Here is a 22,331-nt window from a genome sequence, read left to right on the forward strand (position 1 = left end):
CAGCCCGCAGCCACGGACATTACAGACAGTTAGCAGTGGGGTCCCAAAGGGAGAGCGCTGTGGGTGTCGAGGCAGGCCCTTCCTCTTTTACTGCTTTGGATCCCGGGGTTCAAACAGAGAAGGCAATAATAAGCTAATAAGCCCTTGCCGGTGTCCGATACTGCACAATGTAGTGTGTATATTTGCTTTGAGGGGCCGTTAGGGGCATACTTGAAGCCCGAAGTAAGGTAGAATATTTTGAAGTGGGAGAATTTAGATAATTTCACATTGTTGCCGCTAGAGCGTTTTCGTTTTGAGCGTTGGCAAAGGTTCACTGAAATGACAATTGAGTAAAATATACCTTTTATTAGTAACTCATTTTAAAAACAGGGGTAACACACCACTGTGAAATAAGCCCCACCGTGATAGTTTAAAAACGTATTAAACAGAAAACACTGAGTCATTATGATAAATATATCTCAGTGTTTGTAACAATGTTTCACTGACAACAGCATTTGACCTGGGCACAACAGTAGTACAATCCCCAAAGTGCACCAGTGTCCGTGAACAAAACACCGGAACTCCTAGCGCTGGGTGTAAACAATGCTACTGTCCCCTATGCAGACATTCAGTATACAATGAAAGACCCTACGCGTTTCAGATACTCATCCTCAGGGGTCCGTATCTTGGTCACTCTGGCCTCATCACCAGCGATAATGGTATTCAACAGCAGATATTCTGCTGTGCGTCACGGGAAGATGCTCGTATCGATGTCAACGGCATACTTCATTACAGGCGCTAGGTTACTATAAGCCCCAAACTCCACCCCTCGTTTTGGCGGCGATACCTAAACTGACCAATCACAACACCCTCTCGATTCGTGACACCTGCCCATGTGACCCCCCGCCGTCAGCTGACAGCCAGGGGTCATCATCGGCCGCATCAATCCGAACGCGCAGGCGCAGTGGGAGCCAGGGACGTATCGCCCGGACTGCCAAGTAGGAGGAAGGTAAGAGCAAGCCGATAATTTGTTTGTGAGTATGTCTTGCGGGACAGTTACCCACCGCAAGTGGACTGCCTCAAATAAGCAACTCTTAAGTTTAAAAACACATATTAGGTGGACGAGATAGCGGAATCCCTCCCATTTGAAATATTTAAACACAAGATCTCTGAATATGTTAAGGGGCCAATATGGCCATATCAAACATAGTGAACTATGCAAAATACCACCCAACCAAAAGGCCACCCAAGGTGAATATTGGCCGTCTACGGTGGAGGAATGGTATAACATATTAAATAAAACAAGTATAATTAGTCTGCTCGTTTAAACCCGCTGGTTGTATGCATGCCAATCTATGGATCCATTGGGCTTCTTTGCGTAGAATAAGGTTGTCCCAGTCACCTCCTCTTTTGGGGGGTCTAATAAGTTCAATTGCTTGAAACTTTAAACATGCTGCTTGGCCTTGGTGTTTGGCATGCACATGCTTAGATATTGGGGTGTCCCTAGCATGGATAATATCTCCAAAATGCTCCCTTATCCGGCGCCGAAATTGTCGCGCCGTTTTTCCCACATAATTAAGGGGGCATGGGCATGTAATGAGGTAAACCACCCCCGCTGTTTTGCAATTGACAAAATCCCGAATGTTGTATTTCTCCTGTGTTGCAACACTGGTAAAGCTATTCCCTTTGAGAATGAAGTCACAAGCTTTACAGCTACCACATCTGAAGGTGCCTGGTATTTGTCTATCCAGCCACGTACCCCTAGGTAAAATGGGGTCAAAACAGCTATGCATGACTCTATCCCTGATGTTTTTCCCTCTCCGATACGTAACAGAGGGCCACTGTGTGATCTGATCAACCAAATCTGTGTCAGAACTGAGAATACGCCAATACCTTTTCAGGATTTGCATGATATCATTTTGTTTAGAATCATATGTGCCTATGAGTCTCGTAACTTGTTCTTGTTTACGTTTTTTAGGAACCAGAAGACATTGCCTATCTGCGTCCCTTGCTCCCTCATAGGCCTTTCTGATTACACCCTTGGGGAAACCTCTATCCTTCAATCTTATCTTGAGTTCCTGAGCCTGGAGCTCAAAGTCACCCATGGAGCTACAATTCCTGCGTACTCTCATAAATTGGCCTTTTGGAATGCCACGTTTGAGGGGATAGGGATGACAGCTGTTCCATTGCAAGAAACTATTGGTTGCTGTTTCTTTCCGGTGTACCTTTGTACGAATTGTACCTTCTCCTGTTTTTATAATTTTCAAATCCAGAAAAGACAATTCTTTTCCACTGATCTCACACGTGAACCTAAGCCCTATATCATTTGTGTTGAGGGCTGCTACAAAGCTATGGAACTCCTCTGCTGTAGAGTTCCAAAGAAGCAGCACGTCATCAATATATCTAATCCATAGTCCAATGGACGAAGTCCATTTTGTAAAATTGTCCCCAAAGACAATCGTCTCCTCCCACCAGCCAAGAAATAAATTTGCATAGGTGGGAGCGGCAGGACTCCCCATTGCAGTGCCACATTGCTGATGAAAGATCTTGTCTTCAAAGATAAATATATTTTTTTCAAGAACGAATTGTAATAACTGCAAAACAAATTGGTTATGGGCTGCAAACTGAGTGCCCCTTGATCCAAGGAAGTACTCGATCGCCTTGTAACCCAATTTGTGAGGTATGGATGAATACAACGCCTCAACATCCAGGCTAGCCAACAGTGTGCCTCTCTCCAAAGAAATACCATCAATCTGTTTCAGAACATCCATAGTGTCACGTACATATGATGTGAGACTCAAAACAAAAGGGCGCAACACCTGATCAACATATGTACTCACATTTTGAGTTAGATTATTAATGCCTGAAACAATAGGTCTGCCACGTAAGGGGGGATACCCTTTGTGGATTTTGGGCAGGCTATAAAAACATGCCATGATGGGAAATTGTGGAAACAGGAACCCAAACTCGCTAGCACTGATCAGAGATCTGCTCTTTGCATCACTCAGAATGCCCAGCAACTCTTTCTTGAACAGTGCTGTGGGGTTATCCTTCAAAATGGTGTAACAGTCAGGGTTAAGTAAAATGTCCTCACACATTTTTTTATAATCATCTCTGCTCATGACCACGATATTCCCACCTTTATCAGATGCCTTTAGAACGATACTTTGTTTTTTCTCTAAGGTGGTCAGAGCTACTCTTTCGGACCAGGACAGGTTGTTGTCTACGCCCCTAATGTCCTGACTGAGATTTTTGATTTCATCTCCCACCATTTCCACAAATAAATCCACATTGGTAAAATCTCCTATAGGTGGCAGCTTTCTACTCTTCAATTTAAGATCGGTGAAAGGACCTAAACCTGGGGTTCTACCAGATTCCTCTAGTAACCCCTCTAAGGCCACCAGGCCTTCCATATCAGATTCTTCTAACCCTAATTCAATACATTTTTTTCTATTATGGTGTTTGAAGAATTTGATCCATTTGAGTTTGCGAGCAAACAAATTAAGATCCTTTATCCAAGAAAATGAGTCAAATTTAACAGTGGGGACAAAGGAAAGGCCCTTTTCTAGCAACGTGTTCTCTGATGCACTCAGATTATAATCAGATAGGTTAATGATTCGTAGTCTATCCATATTTCCCTTCACTAATCCTTTTGTCCCCTCAGCATGTAGCGGGAAATGGGGGGATTGTTGGCTAAAAAATTATTGCCACTATTAGAAGAGGTTCTAGCACGGCCTCTATTCCTACCTCTAGCTCCTCCCCTATATTTTTGTTTCCCACCACTACCACCAAAGAAAGGGCCCACTCTTTCAGAGTCTGTTGTTTCACTCTCTGATGTGGAAGGGTCAGTTTCCCTCGGCCCCCTATTAGTCTGTTGATATTGCTGTTGTTGGGTATTAACAAAGTCGTAAGCTTTTTTCTCCCTAAATTCCTGTAGATCTCTCTGGAACTGGAAGTGTTTACGTTCCTTTAAATGATTAGTGAACCTTTCTAGCGTTTGTTGTAGGATTTTATCTTTTTTATCAAAACCAGGGGTATCTACCAAAGACTTAGCGGCCTCGATCTCTTTTTTGAGCTCCGCACTAATAGAGTCAAACTGGACTTTCTCTTCCTCCAATAGAATCTGCATAAGCCTAAGTGAACTCCCTGTGATCTCCTGTTCCCACCTTTCTTTTATATTAGTGGTTTTTAATCTTGATGCTGGAACAATGGGGACCCTCAGGCCTCTGGGAACTATATTGTTTTTAAGATAGTTCTCCAAACTCTGGATCTCCCACCAGCTTCTAGTATAATCCTTATGTAGTCTATTAAGGTTTTTAAAGGTAGTTTTAAGAGACGCACCCTGTGCTGTATACATCAGTTCACATTCAGAAAAGACACTTTTAGCCTCACTCATCCACCCTTCCGTGTTTAAATCAGAGAGTGCAAAGGCTGCCATACCCAGATATATTAAAAATAATAACTGTATGGATTAAATATAAATTCACTGTATAAATTGATATAAATATAATTGTGCTCCCACAATATGAGAAAATTAGAAGGTTCACTGAAATGACAATTGAGTAAAATATACCTTTTATTAGTAACTCATTTTAAAAACAGGGGTAACACACCACTGTGAAATAAGCCCCACCGTGATAGTTTAAAAACGTATTAAACAGAAAACACTGAGTCATTATGATAAATATATCTCAGTGTTTGTAACAATGTTTCACTGACAACAGCATTTGACCTGGGCACAATAGTAGTACAATCCCCAAAGTGCACCAGTGTCCGTGAACAAAACACCGGAACTCCTAGCGCTGGGTGTAAACAATGCTACTGTCCCCTATGCAGACATTCAGTATACAATGAAAGACCCTACGCGTTTCAGATACTCATCCTCAGGGGTCCGTATCTTGGTCACTCTGGCCTCATCACCAGCGATAATGGTATTCAACAGCAGATATTCTGCTGTGCGTCACGGGAAGATGCTCGTATCGATGTCAACGGCATACTTCATTACAGGCGCTAGGTTACTATAAGCCCCAAACTCCACCCCTCGTTTTGGCGGCGATACATAAACTGACCAATCACAACACCCTCTCGATTCGTGACACCTGCCCATGTGACCCCCCGCCGTCAGCTGACAGCCAGGGGTCATCATCGGCCGCATCAATCCGAACGCGCAGGCGCAGTGGGAGCCAGGGACGTATCGCCCGGACTGCCAAGTAGGAGGAAGGTAAGAGCAAGCCGATAATTTGTTTGTGAGTATGTCTTGCGGGACAGTTACCCACCGCAAGTGGACTGCCTCAAATAAGCAACTCTTAAGTTTAAAAACACATATTAGGTGGACGAGATAGCGGAATCCCTCCCATTTGAAATATTTAAACACAAGATCTCTGAATATGTTAAGGGGCCAATATGGCCATATCAAACATAGTGAACTATGCAAAATACCACCCAACCAAAAGGCCACCCAAGGTGAATATTGGCCGTCTACGGTGGAGGAATGGTATAACATATTAAATAAAACAAGTATAATTAGTCTGCTCGTTTAAACCCGCTGGTTGTATGCATGCCAATCTATGGATCCATTGGGCTTCTTTGCGTAGAATAAGGTTGTCCCAGTCACCTCCTCTTTTGGGGGGTCTAATAAGTTCAATTGCTTGAAACTTTAAACATGCTGCTTGGCCTTGGTGTTTGGCATGCACATGCTTAGATATTGGGGTGTCCCTAGCATGGATAATATCTCCAACATGCTCCCTTATCCGGCGCCGAAATTGTCGCGCCGTTTTTCCCACATAATTAAGGGGGCATGGGCATGTAATGAGGTAAACCACCCCCGCTGTTTTGCAATTGACAAAATCCCGAATGTTGTATTTCTCCTGTGTTGCAACACTGGTAAAGCTATTCCCTTTGAGAATGAAGTCACAAGCTTTACAGCTACCACATCTGAAGGTGCCTGGTATTTGTCTATCCAGCCACGTACCCCTAGGTAAAATGGGGTCAAAACAGCTATGCATGACTCTATCCCTGATGTTTTTCCCTCTCCGATACGTAACAGAGGGCCACTGTGTGATCTGATCAACCAAATCTGTGTCAGAACTGAGAATACGCCAATACCTTTTCAGGATTTGCATGATATCATTTTGTTTAGAATCATATGTGCCTATGAGTCTCGTAACTTGTTCTTGTTTACGTTTTTTAGGAACCAGAAGACATTGCCTATCTGCGTCCCTTGCTCCCTCATAGGCCTTTCTGATTACACCCTTGGGGAAACCTCTATCCTTCAATCTTATCTTGAGTTCCTGAGCCTGGAGCTCAAAGTCACCCATGGAGCTACAATTCCTGCGTACTCTCATAAATTGGCCTTTTGGAATGCCACGTTTGAGGGGATAGGGATGACAGCTGTTCCATTGCAAGAAACTATTGGTTGCTGTTTCTTTCCGGTGTACCTTTGTACGAATTGTACCTTCTCCTGTTTTTATAATTTTCAAATCCAGAAAAGACAATTCTTTTCCACTGATCTCACACGTGAACCTAAGCCCTATATCATTTGTGTTGAGGGCTGCTACAAAGCTATGGAACTCCTCTGCTGTAGAGTTCCAAAGAAGCAGCACGTCATCAATATATCTAATCCATAGTCCAATGGACGAAGTCCATTTTGTAAAATTGTCCCCAAAGACAATCGTCTCCTCCCACCGGCCAAGAAATAAATTTGCATAGGTGGGAGCGGCAGGACTCCCCATTGCAGTGCCACATTGCTGATGAAAGATCTTGTCTTCAAAGATAAATATATTTTTTTCAAGAACGAATTGTAATAACTGCAAAACAAATTGGTTATGGGCTGCAAACTGAGTGCCCCTTGATCCAAGGAAGTACTCGATCGCCTTGTAACCCAATTTGTGAGGTATGGATGAATACAATGCCTCAACATCCAGGCTAGCCAACAGTGTGCCTCTCTCCAAAGAAATACCATCAATCTGTTTCAGAACATCCATAGTGTCACGTACATATGATGTGAGACTCAAAACAAAAGGGCGCAACACCTGATCAACATATGTACTCACATTTTGAGTTAGATTATTAATGCCTGAAACAATAGGTCTGCCACGTAAGGGGGGATACCCTTTGTGGATTTTGGGCAGGCTATAAAAACATGCCATGATGGGAAATTGTGGAAACAGGAACCCAAACTCGCTAGCACTGATCAGAGATCTGCTCTTTGCATCACTCAGAATGCCCAGCAACTCTTTCTTGAACAGTGCTGTGGGGTTATTCTTCAAAATGGTGTAACAGTCAGGGTTAAGTAAAATGTCCTCACACATTTTTTTATAATCATCTCTGCCCATGACCACGATATTCCCACCTTTATCAGATGCCTTTAGAACGATACTTTGTTTTTTCTCTAAGGTGGTCAGAGCTACTCTTTCGGACCAGGACAGGTTGTTGTCTACGCCCCTAATGTCCTGACTGAGATTTTTGATTTCATCTCCCACCATTTCCACAAATAAATCCACATTGGTAAAATCTCCTATAGGTGGCAGCTTTCTACTCTTCAATTTAAGATCGGTGAAAGGACCTAAACCTGGGGTTCTACCAGATTCCTCTAGTAACCCCTCTAAGGCCACCAGGCCTTCCATATCAGATTCTTCTAACCCTAATTCAATACATTTTTTTCTATTATGGTGTTTGAAGAATTTGATCCATTTGAGTTTGCGAGCAAACAAATTAAGATCCTTTATCCAAGAAAATGAGTCAAATTTAACAGTGGGGACAAAGGAAAGGCCCTTTTCTAGCAACGTGTTCTCTGATGCACTCAGATTATAATCAGATAGGTTAATGATTCGTAGTCTATCCATATTTCCCTTCACTAATCCTTTTGTCCCCTCAGCATGTAGCGGGAAATGGGGGGATTGTTGGCTAAAAAATTATTGCCACTATTAGAAGAGGTTCTAGCACGGCCTCTATTCCTACCTCTAGCTCCTCCCCTATATTTTTGTTTCCCACCACTACCACCAAAGAAAGGGCCCACTCTTTCAGAGTCTGTTGTTTCACTCTCTGATGTGGAAGGGTCAGTTTCCCTCGGCCCCCTATTAGTCTGTTGATATTGCTGTTGTTGGGTATTAACAAAGTCGTAAGCTTTTTTCTCCCTAAATTCCTGTAGATCTCTCTGGAACTGGAAGTGTTTACGTTCCTTTAAATGATTAGTGAACCTTTCTAGCGTTTGTTGTAGGATTTTATCTTTTTTATCAAAACCAGGGGTATCTACCAAAGACTTAGCGGCCTCGATCTCTTTTTTGAGCTCCGCACTAATAGAGTCAAACTGGACTTTCTCTTCCTCCAATAGAATCTGCATAAGCCTAAGTGAACTCCCTGTGATCTCCTGTTCCCACCTTTCTTTTATATTAGTGGTTTTTAATCTTGATGCTGGAACAATGGGGACCCTCAGGCCTCTGGGAACTATATTGTTTTTAAGATAGTTCTCCAAACTCTGGATCTCCCACCAGCTTCTAGTATAATCCTTATGTAGTCTATTAAGGTTTTTAAAGGTAGTTTTAAGAGACGCACCCTGTGCTGTATACATCAGTTCACATTCAGAAAAGACACTTTTAGCCTCACTCATCCACCCTTCCGTGTTTAAATCAGAGAGTGCAAAGGCTGCCATACCCAGATATATTAAAAATAATAACTGTATGGATTAAATATAAATTCACTGTATAAATTGATATAAATATAATTGTGCTCCCACAATATGAGAAAATTAGAAGGTTCACTGAAATGACAATTGAGTAAAATATACCTTTTATTAGTAACTCATTTTAAAAACAGGGGTAACACACCACTGTGAAATAAGCCCCACCGTGATAGTTTAAAAACGTATTAAACAGAAAACACTGAGTCATTATGATAAATATATCTCAGTGTTTGTAACAATGTTTCACTGACAACAGCATTTGACCTGGGCACAACAGTAGTACAATCCCCAAAGTGCACCAGTGTCCGTGAACAAAACACCGGAACTCCTAGCGCTGGGTGTAAACAATGCTACTGTCCCCTATGCAGACATTCAGTATACAATGAAAGACCCTACGCGTTTCAGATACTCATCCTCAGGGGTCCGTATCTTGGTCACTCTGGCCTCATCACCAGCGATAATGGTATTCAACAGCAGATATTCTGCTGTGCGTCACGGGAAGATGCTCGTATCGATGTCAACGGCATACTTCATTACAGGCGCTAGGTTACTATAAGCCCCAAACTCCACCCCTCGTTTTGGCGGCGATACATAAACTGACCAATCACAACACCCTCTCGAGCGTTGGCAAAGGCAAAGAACATCGTAAGGAAGAGAATGAGCAGGGATGGCGGCATCAGCTGATTCTGCGCACCTTTGGGAACTGGCTTCAGGCCTTTTCCATCTTAGCTAGTGTTGTGGGGGAAAAATATCCGGAACATTGTTCTGGGTTATTTTGTTGCTTATAGGGGAAATGCTTGACTGCATCGGCACAGATGTGGGGTCGGTAATTACACCATCTTCCGCTGTTTCAAGTGCACGCACGAGGGTACAGTGAAGCCAGGGGACAGTACTGTTAAAGGGAGAGAGCTCGGTGAATCTCGGCGCCATGATGCCTTGGCTAAAGAGATACCCCGACAATGAGAAGGCGCAGATCTTAATTCGGGGGTTCGGGGACAGTTTCTAAATTCAGTTTTCCCCTGGGATAGGGGTGTTCATGGCTAAAAATCTGCTTTCAGTTCGGGATCATCACAAGGTAGTGAGGGAAAAGTTGGGGAGGGAGGTTCTGTTGGGAAGAATGTTGGGCCCCTTTTCAAGTGTCGAACTCTACGTTAGGCGCTGTCCCCAAAAAAGAGGCAGGTAAGTTCAGACTCATCCATAATTTGTCTTATCTGAAGGGTGGTTTGGTAAATGGTGATATTGATGAGTCTTTGACTATAGGTCAATCTATGAGGCGGTTTGTTTGGTGAGGAAGGCAGGAAAAGGTGTATGTAGAGTCTGCATTCCGCCTTTTGCCTGTGCACCCAGAATCCATGCACTTGCTGGGGTATTCGTTCGATGGCCTATTCTACATTGATAGGTGCCTCCGTATGGGATGCTCTCTTTCATGTGCCTATTTTGAAGCTTTTAGCAAATTCTTGGAGTGGATGATCCGTGAGTGGGCTGGCTCAAAGACAGTTATCCATTATTTAGATTACTTCTTTTGTGGGGTCCGGCAGCTCGGCTGACTTGTGCAATATTGTTGCCGTCGGTGGTTGAGGTTTTTGCGTGTTTTGGCATTGCTTTGGCCTTGAAAAACTGAGGGGCCAACTACTACTATTTGTTTTTAGGGATCAAACCTGATTCTCAATGGAATATAGGTTGTCTGATTCAAAACTTACTGATGTGCGGGCGTCAGAGCAGAAGGTTCTGGTGAAATCAAAAATCACCCTGCGGCTTCTGCAATCCCTTTTGGGAAAACTCAACTTTGCCTGTAGGATTATGCCCATGGGGCGAGGCTTTTGTAGACAATTAGAGCAAGCAACTGCTGGGGTTCGGTGTCCCCAATATTTTATTTCCCTTGGGCGTGAGCGCAAGGAGGAATTAAGGGTTTGTGATATGTTTTTAATGGATTATAATGGTTGATCGTTGTGGGTGGCAACTGGAGTCTTGAACGCGGAGTTGCAGTTATACACGGATGCTTCAGGCTCAATCAGTTATGGGGCATATTTTCAGGGGTAATGGAGTGTTGGTACACGGCCTTAGGAGTGGAGGGAGTGTGCTTTGACTGGTAACTTGTGTTTCCTGGAGCTGTTTCCCATTCTGGCTGTGGTTGAGGTTTGGAGTCCTTTGTTGTCCAATCAGTCAGTGGTCTTTCATTGTGATAATGTGGTTGTGAGCACTATTAATAGTATGTCAGCTCATTATGTTTAGGGTTCATCATGTTCCCGGGATTACTAATGTCACTGCTGTTTCTTTGTCTCGCTTGCAGTGGGCGCCTGCAACACTATGAAGCCTATACCAGGATCTGGGTGAGATGGTTTCAGCAAGATTATACCTGGCGTGGTCAAGGGGGTAATTTTAATTACTTGGAAGGGATATTTTGTTTTTGTAGTCATTTAAGGAGAGTGGGTCTTCGGCCTCCTCTATTATTAAGTCAGCGACGGCTCTTACCTTTTAGTTTGTTAATTGGGGGGACAGATGTTACAAAACATTTTTTGATAAGAAGAGCTCTTCAGGGTTTTCAAAGCGGTCGGTAGGGCAGGACAGTGGAGGCCTGTGTCTTTTGCAATGTTGGAGAGCCTTTTTTGTCAACCGAACAGGGTTTTCCATTCTGATATTGAACGGCTCTTATTTAAACTTGCTTTTTCTTGGGCTTTTTATGGTGCATTCGGTTAGGGGAATTAGTTAGGCCCTCCAGACGGTTACAGGGTTGTATTCAGGTAAGATATGTAGTTATCCGGGAGAGAGTTTTGAGAATTATTCTGTATCATTCAAAAACTGACAAAAAAGTGAAGGGATTTGAAATTTTGTTTGAATAGTATTAGGAATGGGGAATTGTGTCCAGAAGGATGCTTTTTGCGTATTAGGGCTGTAAGTCCCCAAGGTTTTTCCTCTTTACTGGTGCATGCGGATGGTTCAGTTTTGTCCAGATTTCAATTTATTACTGCTTTTAAAAAATGTGTGCAGGACTTGGGCCTGTCTGGATTACAGCCCACATACTTTTTGTCTTGGAGCTGCTACTGAAGCTGCTCATTTTGAATTATACGGTGAAGAGGATTGGTTGTTGGAAGACCAGCTGTTCCCAGTCATATATTAGGCCACATTTGTTGGAGTGTTGATGGATTTAGTAAGTGCTTACATATCTAAGGAATTTTGTGCAATTTGTTTCTCTGTTGCTTAATTTTCCTTTGTTTTCAGGTTCCGCAAAATGCGCGATCTGGTTATGGGCCATTCTTGTATTTACTGGGTGCAAAAGTGGGCCCTAGTGCGTCCAACTGGTATGTATTTGGGTTAGATAGGGATGAGATGGACTTGCATTGGTTTGGTGTGCTGAGATCAGGAATGGCCTTTGTTCCAGGATGCAGTTAGGTCTTTGGGTACTCCCAGTATTTTAGTAGTACATGCTGGGGGGAATGACATTGAGAGTTATGTGATGCGCAACCTGATAAAAAAAACATTAAGAGGGATTTTTTATGTTTTTTGGATGCCCATCCTGGGCTATTGATTATCTGGTCTCAGATCATTCAGCATGTAAAATGGGGAAATGTGCTGTCAGTATCGGCGCAAAATAGGACTACAGTTAAAATTAATAAAACAGTGGCTAGGTTTGTCCGGTTAAATGGAGGTTTGGTTGTTTGTCATTGGCTTTTAGAGGCTCATGGGTCTTACATTAGTAGGGATGGGGTTCACTTGACTGATGTCGGCCTTGATTTTTTAAATTTTTTAATTTTTGGCACAAAGAGGTTCATGAGCTTAGTTTTCAGGTTTGGCAGCGTATGAAAACTTGAGGAGTCAAGTTTTCAGGTTGTGGCAGGTCCTTGGCAACTATATATTATGTTATATATTTGTAAAGGATCTGCCTGACACAGCTTCTGTGTCGACGCCCGTGATTAATCAGTCTGCATCTGCTCCTAGGTCTGATAGAGTGACTCCATCTGCTACCACTCAGGCTGGTAGGCTGAGGAGTGGGAGAACCTATCACAGCCTGGCCAGACGGAGCTAGCTCCCGCCCTCTGTCTTTTTATACCTTAATTTCCTGCTCTTCCTTGCCTGTGATTCTGTCTGGTTTCCTGGCTCTGCTGTTCCTGCTAGTACTATTGACCTCTGCTTCTAATTGACCCTGGCTTTACTGACTACTCTCCTGCTCTGCATTTGGTACCTCGTACACTCCTGGTTTGACTCGGCTCGTTCACTACTCTTGTTGCTCACAATGTTGCCGTGGGCAACTGCCCCATTTCCCGTAGCTTCTGTGTACCCTTGTCTGTTTGTCTCTCGTGCACGTATTGAGCATAGGGATCGTCGCCCAGTTGTACGTCGTCGCCTAGGATGGGTCGTGCAAGTAGGCAGGGACTGAGTGGCGGGTAGATTTGGGCTCATCTGTCTGTCTCCCTACCCCAACATTACATAATCACAGGCCCATATACCTTTTCTACCCTGGTTCCTACTACTATGGACCCCCTTGAGACCCTGGCTCAGCAAATGCAGGGTCTCTCCCTACAGGTCCAAGCCCAAGCTCAGAAGTGCAACCAGTGTGATGCAAACCAGGTAGTGCCCTCCACCTCACCTCTTGAACCTCACCTCAAGTTGCCTGACCGGTTCTCAGGGGACCGGAAGACCTTTTTCTCCTTTCAGGAGAGTTGTAGGCTCTATTTCCGATTAAGACCCCACTCCTCAGGTTCTGAGAGCCAGCGAGTGGGTATAATTATGTCCCGGCTCCAGGGCGGCCCCCAAGAATAAGCCTTCTCCTTGGCTTTCCTCTTTTGACCTTTTTTTTTCTGCTCTCGGGCTTATCTATGGCGAGACTGACAAGACTGCCTTTGCCGAGAGTCAGCTGGTGACCTTACGTCAGGGTAAGAGACCCGTTGAGGAGTCTGACTTTATGAAGTGGTGCGTAGCTTCTCGGTGGAATGACCCTGCCTTGAGGTGCCAGTTTAGATTGGGTCTGTCGAACGCCCTGAGAGACCTATTAGTTAGCTATCCCTCTTCTGACTCTCTAGATCAGGTTATGGCTTTAGCGGTACAATTTGACCGACGTCTCAAGGAACGACGACTTGAACGTTTTTGTGCCTTCTCCTCTGGTTTACCCATGATGCCTCCAGAGGTTCCGTTGCTTCGTTCTTCCACGGGAATCTCGGATGAACCAATGCAACTCGGGGCCTCCGTGTTTCAACATCCCCAACAACGTAGAGAGCTCCGCAGGAAGAATGGTCTCTGCTTCTACTGTGGGGATGACAAGCATCAAGTGAACGACTGTCCAAGGCGTAACAATAAGCAGCCGGAGAGACTTCCACGCCTAAGTGACCATCGGGGAGGTCGCTTTGGCGCGCAGGTATTTCCCGTAAATATGAAACCTAATAAAATCTTGCTTCCCTTTCAAGTCTCTTTTGAGGGTAGGTCTGCCACCGGCAGTGCCTTCGTGGATTCAGGGTCTTCTGCTAATATTATGTCTTTGGAATTTGCTATGTCTCTAGCTATGCCATTGTTTGATTTGCCTAAACCTGTTCCGGTAGTGGTAATCGACTCCACTCCACTTGCTAATGGTTGTTTTACGCAGCATATCCCTGTTTTTGAACTCATTGTTGGCTCCATTCATTTGGAGCAGTGCTCTGTACTGGTGATGCAGGGATTATCGTCCGATTTGGTTTTAGGCCTTCCCTGGTTGCAGATGCATAATCCCACGTTTAACTGGAATACTGGGGATCTTACCAAATGGGGCAATGAATGCATGACGTCCTGTTTTTCTGTTAATTTTATTTCTCTCCCTGAGGAGGTAAACACTCTACCTGAGTTTATTCAGGACTTCGCTGATGTTTTTTCTAAAAAGGCCTCCGAAGTGTTACCTCCTCATAGAGAATACGATTGCACTATCGATTTGGTACCAGGAGCTAAGCTCCCTAAGGGTAGGATTTTTAATCTCTCTTGTCCCGAACGTGAGGCCATGAGAGAATATATCCAGGAAAGCCTGGCCAAGGGTTACATTCGCCCCTCTACTTCTCCGGTGGGTGCTGGCTTCTTCTTCGTAGGGAGGAAGGATGGTGGTCTTAGGCTGTGCATCGATTACCAAAACTTGAATAAGGTCACTGTAAGCAACCAGTATCCCCTTCCTTTGATTCCTGATCTCTTCAATCAGGTTCAGGGGGCCCAATGGTTCCCTAAGTTTGATCTTCGGGGGGCTTATAACCTTATCCGCATCAGAGAGGGGGATGAGTTGAAGATTGCGTTTAACACGCCCGAAGGTCATTTCAAATACCTCGTCATGCCCTTTGGGTTGTGTAATGCTCCCGCGGTCTTCCAGAATTTCATAAAAGAGATTTTAAGAGACTACCTGGGGGTATTTCTTGTAGTGTACCTGGATGACATACTTGTGTTTTCCAAGGACAGGTCCTCCCACATTGAGCATGTCAGGAAGGTGCTCCAGGCCCTTCGGGAAAACAAACTCTTTGCTAAATCCGAAAAATGTGTGTTTGGGGTGCAGGAGATACAATTTTTGGGTCAAATCCTCACTCCTAATGAATTCCGCAGGGACCCTGCCAAGGTTCAAGCTGTGGCTGAATGGGTCCAACCTGCCTCCCTGAAGGCGCTACAGTGCTTCCTGGGGTTCGCTAATTATTACAGGAGATTTATTGCTAACTTCTCGGTCATCGCTAAGCCTCTTACGGATCTTACTCGCAAAGGTGCTGATCTCCTCCACTGGCCTCCGGAGGCGGTCCAGGCTTTTGAGATCCTTAAGAAGTGCTTTATCTCTGCCCCAGTGCTGATTCAGCCTAACCAAATGGAGCCATTCATCGTGGAGGTTGACGGCTCTGAGGTGGGAGTGGGTGCTGTCTTGTCCCAGGGTACCAGGTCCCTCACCCATCTCCGTCCCTGTGCCTTCTTCTCCAAGAAGTTCTCGCCCACTGAGAGTAACTATGACGTGAGCAACCGATAACTCTAAGCCATTAAATGAGCATTTGAAGAGTGGCGCCACTTCTTGGAGGGGGCTAGGCACCAGGTAACTGTCCTTACCAACCACAAGAATCTGGTTTTTCCTAGAATCTGCCCAGAGGCTAAACCCGAGACAAGCTCGATGGGTGTTGTTTTTTTACTAGATTTAACTTTGTGGTCACCTATAGGTCTGGGTCTAAAAATATTAAAGCTGATGAACCGTCGCGTAGCTTCATGGCCAGCCCTCCTTCGGAGGAAGATCCTGCTTTTGATTTGCCCCCAGGTATAATCATATCCTCTGTTGATTCTGACTTAGTCTCCGAAATTGCGGCTGATCAAGGTTCAGCTCCCGGGAACCTTCCTGAGTACAAGCTGTTTGTTCCCCTGAAATTCCGACTAAGGGTACTTAGGGAAAATCATGACTCTGCACTATCTGGCCACCCAGGCATCCTGGGTACCAAACACCTCATTGCTAGAAACTATTGGTGGCCTGGGTTGCCTAAAGACGTTAAGGCCTACGTCGCCGCTTGTGAAATTTGTGCTAGGTCCAAGACTCCCAGGTCCCGACCAGCGGGCTTACTATGTTCTTTGCCCATTCCCCAGAGACCTTGGACCCATATCTCCATGGATTTTATCACCAATCTGCCTCCATCTCAAGGCAAGTCGATGGTGTGGGTTGTAGTAGACCGCTTTAGTAAGATGTGACACTTTGTGCCCCTCAAGAAACTACCCAATGCCAAGACGTTATCTACCTTGTTTGTCAAACACATCCTGCGTCTCCATGGGGTTCCTGTCAATATTGTTTCTGACAGAGGGGTCCAATTTTTTTCATTGTTTTGGAGAGCTTTCTGTAAAAAGTTGGAGATTGATCTGTCCTTCTCCTCGGCCTTCCACCCTGAAACTTATGGCCAAACTGAGAGGACTAATCAGTCTCTAGAACAATATTTAAGGTGTTTTATCTCCGACTGTCAATATGATTGGGTCTCATTCATTCCCCTCGCCGAATTTTCCCTTAATAACCGGGTCAGTAAATCGTCAGGGGTCTCCCCTTTTTCTGTAATTTTGGGTTTAATCCACGGTTCTCCTCCGTTTCACCTGGTAGTTCCAACAATCCCTAGGTAGATGTAGTTCATCGGGAACTGTGCACAGTCTGGGCCCAGGTTCAAAAGAACCTAGAGGCGTCCCAGAGCATACAAAAGACTCAGGCAGATAGAAGACGTTCTGCTAACCCCTTGTTTGTGGTCAGGGATCTGGTGTGGCTATCTTCAAAAAATTTTCATCTTAAAGTTCCGTTCAAAAAATTAGCTCCCCGGTATACAGGGCCGTACAAGATCATTGAGGTCCTTAACCCTGTCTCCTTCCGGCTGGAGTTACCCCCATCTTTCAAATATACGACGTGTTTCATGCCTCCCTCCTGAAATGCTGCTCCCTGTCCTTGGCTACCTCGAGGAAACCTCCGGTCCCTGTTCTCACCCCTGAAGGGGTAGAATTCGAGGTGGCCAAGATTGTGGATAGCAGGATGGTCCAGGGCTCCCTCCAGTACCTGGTCCATTGGAGAGGATACGGGCATGAGGGGAGGACTTGGGTACCCGCCCGGGATGTTCACGTTGGGGTATTGCTCAGGAGGTTCCATCTTCGGTTCCCCAATAAGCTAGGTCCACCTAGGAAGGGTCCAGTGGCCCCTCATAAAAGGGGGTGTACTGTAAAGGATCTGCCTGACACAGCTTCTGTGTCGACGCCCGTTATTAATCAGTTTGCATCTGCTCCTAGGTCTGATAGAGTGACTCCATCTGCTACCACTCAGGCTGGTAGGCTGAGGAGTGGGAGAACCTATCACAGCCTGGCCAGACAGAGCTAGCTCCCGCCCTCTGTCTTTTTATACCTTCATTTCCTGCTCTTCCTTGCCTCTGATTCTTTCTGGTTTCCTGGCTCTGCTGTTCCTGCTAGTACTATTGACTTCTGCTTCTAATTGACCCTGGCTTTACTGACTACTCTCCTGCTCTGCGTTTGGTACCTCGTACACTCCTGGTTTGACTCGGCTCGTTCACTACTCTTGTTGCTCACGGTGTTGCCGTGGGCAACTGCCCAATTTCCCGTAGCTTCTGTGTACCCTTGTCTGTTTGTCTCTCGTGCACGTATTGAGCGTAGGAACCGTCGCCCAGTTGTACGTCGTCGCCTAGGACGGGTCGTGCAAGTAGGCAGGGACTGAGTGGCGGGTAGATTAGGGCTCACCTGTCTGTCTCCCTACCCCGACATTACAATATTGCTGTCTTATACACAATATATTGTTTTTCAATTTTTGGAAAAGATATGGCGCTGGATTTTGGCTTCACTAAAGGGCGGACCATGGGTAGTGTGTTCGGAGTGGAGTCATAGCATACCTGTGGTGACGTCACTGTAAATTATTACCGCTAGTGGTTTAACCCCTTCACGCACCCTGACGTGCCATTATGTCCGTGTGCGGGCGGTGATGTTTGTAGCGTGCTCCATATGCTGCGGGTGTCGGCTGTATTTGACAGCGGACACCCGGGACTAACAGCTGGGAGCAGCGATCGTGCTGCTCCTTGCTGTTTAACCCCTCAAATACTGCGGACAATCGCGACCACAGCATCTGAGGCGTTGAAAAGAGGGGGGTGCCACCCTCCGACAGCTCATTACTCCCCCCTGAATGAGATCGGGGGGTGAAAAACGGTTGTTATGGCAGCCCAGGGGCCTAATGAAGGCCACCAGGGCTGCCTTCACTCTGCCTCTGCCTGCAGCAGGGCTTAACAGATGCCTGTAATAATGACGATATACTGCAATACATTAGTGTTGAAGTATATTGTACCAGCGATCTGATGATCGCTGGTTCAAGTCCCCTAGTGGGGCTAATAAAGTGTGTGACAAAAATTTAAAAGTTTTTAGTAGTGAAAAAAAATATTAAAAGTTAAGAAACCCCCCTTTTCCCATTTCCCCCCTAAAGTAATGTAAAAAATAAAAAAAATAAACAAAATTGGTATCGCTGCGTCCGTAAAAGTCTAAACTATTACAATATGATGTTATTTAACGCGCATGATAAACGCCGTAAAAAAAAAATTATAATTTTGGGTCAACTTAGCTTTTAAAATTTTTGGAATAAAAAGTGATCAAAAAGTTCTACATACCAAAAAATGGTACTGATAAAAAAATACAGCTCGTCCCGCAAAAAATAATTCCTCACATCGCTCAATCGGTGAAAAAATAAAAAAGTTATGGCTCTCAGAATGTGGCGACACAAAACATTTTTTTTTTTAACAAAAAGTTTATTATCAATAAAAGTAGTAAAATATTAAAAAAAACCTATATAAATTTGTTATCTCCATAATCGTATTGAGCCACAGAATAAAGATAAGTTGACGTTTTTATTGCACGGTGAAAGCCGTAAAAACAAAACCCAAAAAACAATTGAGGAATCACAGTTATTTCCATTATCAGCCCGCAAATAATTTTTTTTCAGTTTTCCAGTACAACTATAAATGGTACCAAAAGAAACTACAACTCCTCCCGCAAAAAGTCAGCCCTCACACCACTCTATTGACGGAAAAATAAAAAAGTTATGGCTCTTGGAATGCGGGTAGTGAAAAACGAAAATGAAAAATCAAAAAATGGCTTCGTCCCGAAGGGGTTAATGGTATTGCTTTATTTATATTCGGAGATTGTCAAGGACTTGTACCTTGTGTGATGTGTATTTTTATAGTTAGGAGGGTGTTTTCATGGCCTCTTGTTGCCCTTGCCCCGTCATGTCTTCGTACATCTATCCTGCAAAACAACTTGCACCGAGCCCTTTACCATCCAGAGCCCTGCAGACCTTACAGTACTTTCATAATCACTGATTTATCAGAAAAACAGACATGAGTGTTATTTTAAAATGGTAAGTCCTTAAGATGTTAAAATGACAGAAAAAAAGGAACTTGAAGACATGTTCCCATATGTAAACTGGAAGGAGTTCAACTCATACAAGCTACGCATAGATAATTGAACATACACTGTTTAATAAAACCTGTACCTTATAATTATTACCATAATATATGCAAGGCAGTAGGTTACACCTACAGGAAACTAGGCATCTGTCCAGGTTTCATAAAATGGCTGGGAATAATCTAGTGGTGGGAAGAAAGATATTATTATATGAAAAAAGGATATAATTTATGCAGTAGTTTAATTCCTTACTGATACTTAAGTTAATGATATAATAGAAATTGCTGATAATATAACTATTAACAACCTAGAGCCTTTTAAAATAACCTATAAATACAATAATTATGTATTCTGATCTACTGTCTACCACAATGAGAATATGATCTCTTAAACCACGCACACACATGAAACAGCTGTCGGCCGAACACAACAGCTATTTCTTCTAACTCCACCATAAACATGTATAATTGAATGGAGAGAGGAGAACAAAGAATATCCCTGAAAAAAAGAATCCAATTTAAAAATACAATGTGCCCAAGTCCTCTATTCCCTGACTGCAGATGTCGGGAGTATCCTTTTGCTCACATAGAGCCGAAATCTGGATAATATATACCCCAAATATACTTAGCAGTAAGCATTCTTTTAATTGCTTTACATGGTGTAAATCTAGTCTGTTTTTCCTGAAACATACTGTCTCTTAAAAATTGTATTTCATTTTTTCACCATTTTCAAGGTCCCTGCTTGCCTTCAATGAATGCAGTCATTCTGCTTGACATCTAATCCCTCTGTCCCTTCTTTTTGAGGACCTTCACCCTGTGTGGGGGGGGGGGATAGGGGGACCATAGTAAGTGTGGGCCCTTGTGGATATGACATAAATGTGGGAGTTGGAAATACGGCATCAAGATGCATTGTAGCTATAAAATGGCTGCAAAAAAGCACATAGCTTTACAGCTCTTACAGTAAAGAACCATTTTACCATTTGGAGACTTAGCTTTTTTTCTTCTAGCTGCAGAGATTACATAGTTAAGTAGTTGATAAGGGTGAAAAAAACAGAGGTCCATCAAGTCCAACCTATAATCCTACAGTATTGACCCAGAGGAAGATAAAAAAAAAACCCTATGAGGCAATTGCCTCATATTAGGGGAAAATTTTCCTTCCCAACTTCAAATATGACAATCAGAATAAATCCAGGAATCTCCAGTAGTCTGGTACAGATAACTTGCAATATTAATGTATATCTTTCAAGAAAGGAATCAAGTCGAGTCCCCTCTTTAAAGAGGCTCTGTCACCAGATTTTGCAACCCCTATCTGCTATTGCAGCAGATCGGCGCTGCAATGTAGATTACAGTAACGTTTTTATTTTTAAAAAACGAGCATTTTTGGCCAAGTTATGACCATTTTTGTATTTATGCAAATGAGGCTTGCAAAAGTACAACTGGGCGTGTTTAAAAGTAAAAGTACAACTGGGCGTGTATTATGTGCGTACATCGGGGCGTTTTTACTTCTTTTACTAGCTGGGCGTTCTGACGAGAAGTATCATCCACTTCTCTTCAGAACGCCCAGCTTCTGGCAGTGCACAGACACACAGCGTGTTCTCGAGAGATCACGCTGTGACGTCACTCACAGGTCCTGCATCGTGTCGGATGAGCGAGGACACATCGGCACTAGAGGCTACAGTTGATTCTGCAGCAGCATCGGCGTTTGCAGGTAAGTCGATGTAGCTACTTACCTGCAAACGCTGATGCTGCTGCAGAATCAACTGTAGCCTCTGGTGCTGATGTGTCCTCGCTCGTCTGACACGATGCAGGACCTGGGGAAGTGACGTCACAGCGTGATCTGCCAGAAGCTGGGCGTTCTGAAGAGAAGTCGATGATACTTCTCGTCAGAACGCCCAGCTAGTAAAAGTAGTAAACACGCCCCGATGTACGCACATAATACACGCCCAGTTGTACTTTTACTTTTAAACACGCCCAGTTGTACTTTTGCAAGCCTCATTTGCATAAATACAAAAATGGTCATAACTTGGCCAAAAATGCTCGTTTTTAGAAAATAAAAACGTTACTGTAATCTACATTGCAGCGCCTATCTGCTGCAATAGCAGATAGGGGTTGCAAAATCTGGTGACAGAGCCTCTTTAAGTTTCTTAATCAACCATTATAACATCCTGTGGCAGAGAGTCCCATAGTCTCAATGCTCTTACAGTAAAGAATCAACATCTACACTGATTTAGAAGAACTTCTTTCCTCTAGATGTAGTGAATGCTCCACTTATTATAGTCCTGGGTATAAAAAAATCAAGTCATCTTTTTCCAAAAACGGAATAACCCCAAGTTTCATAACCTTTCTTTTGCAATTCATCCTCAATTACCTTGGACGCCCTCTTCTGCAGCGCTCCAGGTTAGCTATGTCCTTCTTATGGTAGGGGAGAACTAGCCACCAATTCCTGATTATTACATAAGTTATGAGTTAACCACACAGGTGTACACCACCCATACATAAATCATTGATTAGTGGGAAAGGGAATGATAGGGAAAGGGTATGGTCTTTCTTAATATGAATTATTGAAATAATAAAAAATAACTTTTAATAGTTTTGTTAAAATAAGTAAATCCTTTTTATTTTTATTAAAAAAAATCCCTATGGTACAACTGGACATGCGTGAGTGACCCCCCTCTCACACCTCCAGACTGGACAAAATAAGCCAGTAATGTAAATTGACACTCAGCTCATGTGTCAGAAGTGATAGACAAACATTAAATATATATTTTATATTTCAAATAAGAAGTGCCGTC

The sequence above is a fragment of the Rhinoderma darwinii genome, chromosome 8 (assembly GCF_050947455.1).
Source record: "Rhinoderma darwinii isolate aRhiDar2 chromosome 8, aRhiDar2.hap1, whole genome shotgun sequence".
NCBI lineage: Eukaryota > Metazoa > Chordata > Amphibia > Anura > Rhinodermatidae > Rhinoderma > Rhinoderma darwinii.